A 9,217-nucleotide genomic window follows, 5' to 3' on the forward strand; every position below is an offset into this window, starting at 1 on the left:
GTTGCTCTCTCACTCCTGCATTAATGTTCAGCCCATCTGTCAACCCAAACCTGTGTCTTCTGGGATTGCAACTTACGTGAAGTTGCCACCTAGTTGCTTGGTGCAACCAATCTCGTCATGTAGCAGCACCGCCTTCATGACGAGAGAGAGAGAGAGAGAGAGAGAGAGAGAGAGAGAGAGAGAGAGAGAGAGAGAGAGAGAGAGAGAGAGAGAGAGAGAGAGAGAGAGAGAGAGAGAGAGAGAGAGAGAGAGAGAGAGAGAGAGAGAGAGAGAGATAGTTCTATTATCGTCCTTGGAGGTCAAATATGACCTATGGGACCAAATGAACATGTCACATGGTGTGCGTGGAGGTCATAAGTGAATCTGGATGCTCAAAAATGGCTGAAATGAGCGTTGCAATGGAGAGTCCACATCGTGGTTGGGAGAGGAAGGTATGTAGGGAGAGCTCATGGCTGAATATATGGGGAAAAGAGAACCTAATGTGGTCAAAAGCTGATCACTCAAGTAGTGTGTGGTACTCACTCTCTCACACTTGACGAGGACATAAGGTGCAAGGTCGACGACACTCCTGGCCAGTGCCCCAATGTCCTGTCTCGCAGCGTAGAGAATGGGAGCTAAGACGAATGCAGGCAATGGTTCGGATTGCACTCAATGAGATGGGCTCAAGGATGTAGGGATGAGTTCAGTTACCTCGTTCAGAGAAGAAGAGAGATTTGTAGTTTGGGGCAACGTTGGTGCAACCAAAGTTGCTCCGCGCTATAAAGTGTGCTATGCAATGCAAAGGGTGCTAACAGGTGCATGGTAGAGGGCTAAAGCCAGTGTGGGAGACCTCAGTAGGACAGTGGCAATGGAAATGCATGCTTAAAGTGGGTTTTTAGGGCAGGGGGGGCTCCAAATTGGGATAATTGAGATGGCAGGTCAAGGTGTCCAAAGTGCAAGAATGTGTCCTAGAATGAAGTGTTCGAGGTGCTCTAGAAGCCCGTCCAGACGACTCGTCAAACGGGGCCACGATGTGAAAGATATGCCAGTCCAAATTTAGAAGGCTTTGCAGATCTCGACGGATAGGGCAGATACAGACAGGCGGCCGAAACTGGGATTAGTGGATACACATGTAAAGCTCAAGCTGTGGAGCATGCCGGTTTTTTCGGTTTGCCATTCGGAGCTCAGACGAGAAATTATGGCCTATACAATATTTGTCGAGGGTAGGGTGTGTGCAAGGTTGTCCACATCAAAATGCATGCGGCCAGGTGTTTTTCTTGCCTCGACTAGGTTTGACAAGGTAGCATACATTATGGGGAGTCAGCCAAAATTTGCAGCTTGCCGATCAATGTCCTGGGCATCGCAATACGCATAGTTCAGGTGGGCAGGCAATCATGATGGGAAGGGATCAAATATTTTTTTCCATCTCTTAAACGGGTTGTCCAAGGCCAAGGTGCGGAATGGTGGGGAAGCACGAGGGTTCGGAGCCGACAGGTGGATCTCCCATGTGGCATGACTGAGGAGCTTATGGGCAAGCCCGAGCATGTGAAGCACCGACACCATGTGAAAGAGTGCAAAAGAACCCTTGAGCTATAAGTGAAACAAGGTGAGAACTCACAGTGGCCTGCAGAAAGGAAGGGAAGGTTAGTTTTTGGTGATGAGGAGGTATGTAGTGGAGTGGTCGGACCAGTAGTTGTAGTTAGTGCCGGACATGGTTTGTGACAGGTCATTGCTAACCCATACGTGGTCCAGCATAGAGTTGTGTACTGTGGTTGGATGGTGTATCAATTGGTGGAGACCATGCTAGAGAATGAGGTTGGAAAGGGTTCTATATGTGGTGGTTTCCTCAAGTGCGCCAATGTTGAAATCTCCCATTATGATTAGTGGTCGCATGGTGCGGGTTGAATCAAGAAGATTGGAGACGCTATGCAGGAACTGCGGGACCGATGATGTCGGTGCCCTGTAGAGTGAAATGACTGTCGCTAGGCACTTGTTGGCGCAGTGGAAAGTTGCATGGATCGTTTCAAGTGTTTGATTGATGCAGATGTGTATTTGTGTAGGTATTAGGTTGTCTTTATGTGGAATGGAGATGCCGTGTAGTTGTGTTGAGGATATGCTGCGGAAGCCTAGAATGGTTGTCGCATGTTGTCGCGTCTCTTGTAGGCAGAGGACATCGGAGGCCATTAGGCTTTTGTCGTGGATGATATCGTTTGCATGCTTTGCAAGGGAGACGACATTCAGTGATTGGACAATGTAATGTGTATCTTGGTGGAGATCTAGTTGCTTTTGGACGGGGAGATAAGTTGCTTCTGTTCTCAACCTGTGGAGCTCTTTGAGAACTAATGCGTCGGTGTGAATGTTGCAGGGTAGCAAGCTCTCCACCAAATATAGATTTGCAGTGTCATGAATTCATGTAAGAGCAGTGTATGCGAGGCCATGAGACCTAATCCCTTTAGGGTTGAAATCTAGTGTGTTGAGTGTAAGCCCTTGCGAGCGGTGAATCGTGCGGGCTGCGGCAGGCTGAACTGGGAATTGCTTGCATGTGAGGGTGTTAAAGTAGTTCTTGCCAATTTGGAATTCGCGTGTGATGCGGAGAATTGGCGTCCAGCTAGGCAATGTGAGTGGGTTGTGAAGATGACGGTGGTCGTACCTTTGTTTTTGCCCTATGCTAGGGTTGGTGAAATGAATCCAAAGGCATGCCGTGTCGGAGAATGTAGTGTAGAGCTTGTAGACGCCTTCTGCACCGTTGACAAGGCCATCGGGAATGTCTAGATTTCCAGCGCATAGCTCGACCACTAGGCCCGGCTTCAGGCACAATGTTGCTTGGAGACCTGCAGTTTGTCTGGCGTCCAATGGAGTTGCTATTGTTTTGCTGCAAGAGGCGCCACGCTTGTCAATTTCTTGGAATATGTGTGGCTCACCGGGCAATTTTGCGAAGACCTTTTCGTTGTGTTCATCCTTTGCCTTGTTAGAGTAGAATAGGTGTGATATGGTTATGTCAGCAGGCAGCTCTCTGTGGAAGGAGTTGTTAATGTAACCAAGGTCGTCGCTGTTGGTGTGTGAGCCAGTTCTCATTCGGTTGAGCACCTCTATAAACTGTCCATTGGTTTGTCTCATTGTCATCGTTAATTCGTAGCACTTAAGTAATTCATGCCAGTATGAAGGTGCAACCGCCTCAAGAAGAGGTTGCTTGGTTGTGAATATCCAAGAGTCTTTGACTGGGCTAGCTTGGCAGAGGTCACCACAAAGTATGACATCTAGGCCACCAAAAGGTTGGTCGTGTTTTCTCTTGATGGCACGAAGACGTGAGTCGGCCAATGAGAAGACACTTGATCCTATGAAGGAGACTTCATCAAACACTACAAGCTCCAAATCTTGATAAAGTAAGGACAATGCATCTAGCTTTTCTGCTCTGAGGCTTGTGTGTGTCATAGTTATCAAAGGCAAATGTAAAGCTGAGTGTATAGTTGTACCACCAATGTTGAATGCTGCCTTGCCTGTATATGCCATCAGGAGTGCCTTAAGAAAGTCAGGATTGTGGCCCGACTTATGCGTGTAGAAACGAATGAGGGCTTTGACAAGCAAGAATAGCGTGAATGTTTTCCCAGTGCCTACTCCACCCATGAGGAAGAGATGTATCTTTTCATATGGCGCTATGCGTTTTTTAAGCATGACATCATCGAGGATGAGTCGCTGTTGTAGGTTTAGTTTCTTTATTGATGTGTGGAAATCCTCATTGGTCATGCCAATATGTTTGGAAAAATGCAAAGAAAATGGTTTCTTTGTCGGTTGGTTTGATGGGGTGTTGATCATCACGCTGGGATTGTTGGAATCGTTCAAGGAACTTACACTCCTCGTGCTGCGTGAGGTTGTGATAGCTGTTGCGAGTCTATCAAGTGGAGCTGGTTCGACAACGAACTGTGATTCATTGTTTTTTACTGTCTCAATGTTCGAAGTGTAGACATCGATCCAAGATGAAACTTCGGGTAGGTGCTCATTCTCATGTCTTGACCACGGCAAGAAGAGAAGGCATTGTTCTCTGTAGTGGTTGTCAGGGTCTTTGGCTTTATTGTATCTGACGTACCGCACGATGCGTGCCCTCTGCATCAACTTGTCAGGCCTGGAGGGGTTTTTGGTTGTGGAAGCGAACTGGGCCAAGGACATGGCAAAGAACGAGTGTGGTCTAGAGGCATATTTGTCAATGATGGAGGCAAAGAAGATTTCTGTTGTGTCGGGGTGCATTTTTTGTAGGGCGTTCTTCTTTTTGAGAACGAGGGCATGCTCTTCAGGTGGGTTAGTATTTATGTATATGAATTCTCTAGAGGAGCTATGCAATGGGAGCGAGAGACATATGTAAGCAGCTTGCTGTGAACTAATTTGTTGTGTCTTAAGGATTGTGCTACCAACTTTTCGTAGTCTCTCCAGCGTTGTTGCATTGTTTGCGACACAGTGATCAACTTGTGACTTGATTGCTCCTATTAATGTATTGTCCATTTTTGTCATGTCTGAGGTGCAATAGCTCGCAGCTCCATGTGCATTTAGCACAAACTGTATATCTGTATTTGCATTCCAAAGTGAATCTATTGATTTATTGAAGTTGTTTGTGAATATATCGCTTGGTTTGCGCTTGAGAAAAATGGTGGGTGTTGAGATAGTTGCTTGCAATGCAAGCAAGTACTGTTCCATGGAGAGTTGTACTTGTTCTAGCCATTCTTCAAACGTAGGGGCATTTTGTAAATCAATTTGGATGAGTTGTTTTTCGATTTGTTGCAAATAGAGCTTGCCTTGTCTAGCTATGTTTGCCTCAAGTATTCCTTGTCGGATAATAGTTGTGAATGGCATGGGAAAACGTGGAAATCCAAAACGGCAACTTTTGCTCTTCTTTTGGCAAGTCTTATGATGCTTGTGCTTGTAAGCTTCAGAAAGGTCATTGGGCAAGATGGATCTATCTGTGCTAATGTGGGTATCTAGAAATAATACAATATCTTGATCTGAGTGTGTTGTGAGTGATGGAGCATTTTCTAGCCACAGTAAACCATGATCATGTTGGCTACCGCGACTTTGGAACTCCGTGATGAAAAAGAAGTCCCATATTTTGCCGCATATGGAGGAATCAGTGCGCAACAACCGTTTCATTGCGTTGAACTTGTTTACGTAGAAACGAGTAGTTGTAATGGGATCGGCACGAATGAGGCAACGTTGATATGAGCTCAGACTCTCGTCAGGCTCTTGGCTCAGCGGGACCAACTTCTCAAGTGCAGCAAGAAGCTCTTTCCATCTTCGTTCAGCGGAGGAGAACGTGACAAAAAATGTAGGCGGTCCAAGTTGCCGGATCATTGCGAAGACATTTTTTTTCATCTTTTCCTTGTAGTCAGGGGACGTGCGCAGCACCTCAAAGTCTCTAAAGCCTAATCTTGAGTTGAGAAGCCTCTCTATGTTTGTGTCTTCTACAACCTGCCTTGCGGTTAGCATTGCACCCCCTAGCTTTCCCTTACGCATTCGCACCCAAACAGAGGAAGCAACTTGTTGTGACATGATTTTGATAGACTTGAAAAGTAAATTCTCGATGTCAAGGGCGAATCTTCTATCGACGTTTAGGAGCTCCCACTTTGCAATCGTTTGATAATCTTTGTTCGCGGCCTCCCTATATCTTCTAGGGGACCCGAAGAAAAGAGTCGGGAAGCTCAACTCCTCGCAATACTCGTCCGTGAAGATGCTCAACGGTGAATTTCCCTCACAAGGCGCAACATGAAGAATCTTGCCACTGTAGTCGACAACCTCTGCCACACTTGTGACCCCATGAAGCATGACATCAGTCTGATCATCCTCAAGCTCAACATCGTGCGTATTGTTGTTAAGGGTATTTGCAGGAGGCATACTTAGACTGGAAAGATGTGCAAGCCACCTGTCGTTGATGGTGACACCTTCTCGTGTGTAGAGTGGTGTGGACAGCAACATAGTGGTTGCACACATTGTGAGCAAGGGTCGCACAACACCGCTTAGGTAACATCTATCGTACTCAAGCTTTCGTTTGATGCCCACAAGGACAGAAGCCTCATCCTCAATGAAGCGAGGCAGCACAGCCTGGCTCTTCTCCAAGTTGGCAAGCACATTGACAACACTACCTCTATGCCCATACTAACCATCGTACGTCAGTTCACGTATCTTGGCGAAGGGAATACGAATGGAGACCAAGCGTGCCTCTATGGGGTTTAGATCTGACATGAAGGGAAGCGCTGGATTGAACCCTGTCTCTTGCAAGCTCCATAGGCGGTTTCTATCGCTTGCCAAGTGTTTCTTGCACTGGTTGCAGATGTACACATCCGCATAGCGTCTTCGCTTCGTTGAAGTGGATTCCGCAATTGAAGGCAGAAGCTGGCGTGTTATCTGGCGGTGAAATAGCAAGCGTCCACATTTTTCGTAGGGTGTAATGGGCTTGTCTTTGATGCTTATGTTGTATCTCTTAATCGCCTTGCTCAACCTGGCATGGGTGTGTCGTATCTGAGCAACGGTGACAGGCACTTCTCGTTCTTCAGGCACGAAAGCTTGCATTTCACGGCCTGGGTTGTGTGCAATGTGTGTGGGTGTTTGGCTTGGAACATGCGGACGACCTCAATATCTGGCAAAGCCTCATGCAACAAGGATAGTTGATGCAAAGTGGCCACCTCATCTTCTTCCCATCGAACACGTGCACGGTTTGAGGACTTTGTGAAGGTGGGAAGGTATGTGATGCCGTTGGTTGTTTCGGAGAGCAGAATGCCCTTTGCAAGAAATGGTTTCGATGGCATCCCCAAGATGATTGTTCTCACGCTGTCATCTATTTTCAAATACAGTTTTAACCTACAAGTCACAGAGTGAGAGAAGGCCGTTAATATGTCGAGGCTAAGGGCAAGTGGGCTGGTGGATGTTGAATACAAAGACGAAAATTTTGTGGCTGTCATTGTGCTGGTGGGCTCATCATCATGGAAGAAGAGGCATGCACCCTAGACAGCATGTCTATCACGCAAGAAGCTCTCAAACAAGTTGTCGAGAAAATTTGATCTAAGGTCATGCGGTGCACCTGTTGAGTTTTGGAGATGGTGTAGCACGAGGAAGATGTCTGAATTGTTCAGAAACCGCGCCGTGAAAACGGTATCGATGTCTTGTTCGGCCAAGAGAGTCATTGGAAAGACACGCAAAGATTGTAAACATTAAGTCAGCTTGTGTGTTTGTTTGTATACGTGTGCTAGAGAGAGAGAGAGAGAGAGAGAGAGAGAGAGAGAGTCTGTGCTTTGGAAGGTTGAAAAGATAGAGAGGAAGGAAGAGTAGAAAGCGAGCTATGGAGAGACACCATGGACTTTCTTTTGAAACGGGATATACAATGGACAAGCCAAAATTTAGTTCATCGATTGTAGAGGGATCTAGGTAAGGAAGAATAGTTATTCGTGGTGAAAGGCCAAAAGCTATTCAAATACATGCTCTCAAAGCATCTAGGTTTCCAATAGAGGAGTGAAAGATATCATAGAGCCATTTGTGCCAATTTTGAACACACCCTCGACAACAGATGTCGATAAAATATCCCTCGCCTCTGGAATTCTCTCCATGTACAGCTCCTTGAAGCTCCTTGGCAAGCTCAGAAGACGATCCACCATAGATTCTGACACTTGAACCGCCACAACACCTCTGTCAATGCTGCTTCAAATCTTTGCCTCCAGTCTGAGCGTCATGTTGATGACGCGATATTTATCTCAAAGAGAACAACACAGTCGGCCTTCGACCTTCTTCACCTTCGGCGAGTCACAGACTGAGCACTGGGAATGCAAGAGAGCCCTATTGAAGTTCACAAATCGCAAAGTCCCCACAACCTACAAAAAAAACAAACGTGTAAAGACCACTAAAGATGTCTTCATCCGGTTGAGTGCAAACCATGGAAAGTCCCCTCTCTATTGTAGCCGAGAGTCTCACACTGTCTATGGTCAATTCTTCCTTCAAACGTGATCCTCGCACGGGGGCCAAAGTTGTGACATCCAGAACAGACAATGTGCGCACCTTGCCCATGAAGAGGCCAATATTCCTAGCCACAAACATAACAATGTGCTCCCTAGCCATCTCGGCCATGACCCGATCGTAGTCTTGCTTTCGAGAGTTGACAAAGCTGACCTACATATGGAAAAAGGTTTGTCAATTTCAAAAGAAAGAAACGCTAGAGCCAATGCTTCTGATACGTACAACTGCTTTGTCGTCTGGGGTCGGGCCATCAGCAACAACCAAATCCCAAAATGTAGCACCAATTCTTTGATGGAAATTACAACTTTGCAAGACAACAAACGCCAGTGTCGCTAAGGGCGGACGTGGGCTAGTAGCCTCGGAAATTGCAGCGTCTTGGTCTCAGGATAGAAAGCTAAAGTAACAGGGAATGCATCGCAAGGTCTAATGGTTGTCGACGCATCGACATGCAAGGAGAACAAAGCTGACCCAGCATCGTTATGGTTTTTAGCCCTCACAAGAGGACAGTCAAGCCTGACGAAGAAGCCGATCTTGAGCTCCCTGGTGTAGGTCTCAATGAAGGGATCCACAACGACGACCGTAATCGTGTCAATGCACTCGGCATCGATGATGTCAAACTTGAAGTAACGTGCATTTTTCTTTTGCCCAGACGAGATGGAACGGTATGTGCCATACCAATTCAAGATTTTCCCCTCTATGGAGAAAGGTTTACTATCCTCATCTATATCGCTGATCATGAGTAGCGGCAAGGTTTCCTTGACTAACAATCTTTTCCCTTTGTCCAGTAGCTTGCCACTGTCCAAGACATTCCGAGCAGGCGAAGATTGGCCAACTTCAGAAAATGAGGCTGCAGCTTTCCCTAATTCGTGAGATGGGCAAGGAAGTTGTTGTTGAGAAGAAGATGGTGCTTGTGCGCACTCCTCTCCCAGTGGAGAGTATCCTTTGTCTGCAAAAAAAAAGCAGAGCACCATCTTAACGCAACTCGCCAGTCAAGAATGCATTGTAGCAAAGAAAGTCGTAGACACGTTAAGGCTATTCCGCAAGGAATGATTGTGCGCATCAGCGATACCTGCATTGCCAACAAGATCGGCAGAAGGGCTTCCTTGAAGCAACGCACGCCTACACCTCTTCCCAATTGTGATTTCCTCGAAGGCCGGATCTGGCGGTGACACGGCAGAGCTTGACACCACCCGCTGCGATGAACGTTTGCCTGCAGGGCATGGAGGAGACTCAACGAAGCTGCGCAGTTCTG

General features: G+C 46.8%; 1 pseudogene; it reads right to left on the reverse strand.

The window, feature by feature from the left end:
- Positions 1 to 2,388: 2,388 nt before the first annotated feature.
- Positions 2,389 to 7,142, reverse strand: LOC147453987 (uncharacterized; annotated as a pseudogene).
- Positions 7,143 to 9,217: the final 2,075 nt, after the last annotated feature.

Source organism: Adiantum capillus-veneris, chromosome 7 (genome assembly GCF_014529385.1).
Source record: "Adiantum capillus-veneris isolate H3 chromosome 7, ASM1452938v2, whole genome shotgun sequence".
NCBI classification, from domain to species: domain Eukaryota; kingdom Viridiplantae; phylum Streptophyta; class Polypodiopsida; order Polypodiales; family Pteridaceae; genus Adiantum; species Adiantum capillus-veneris.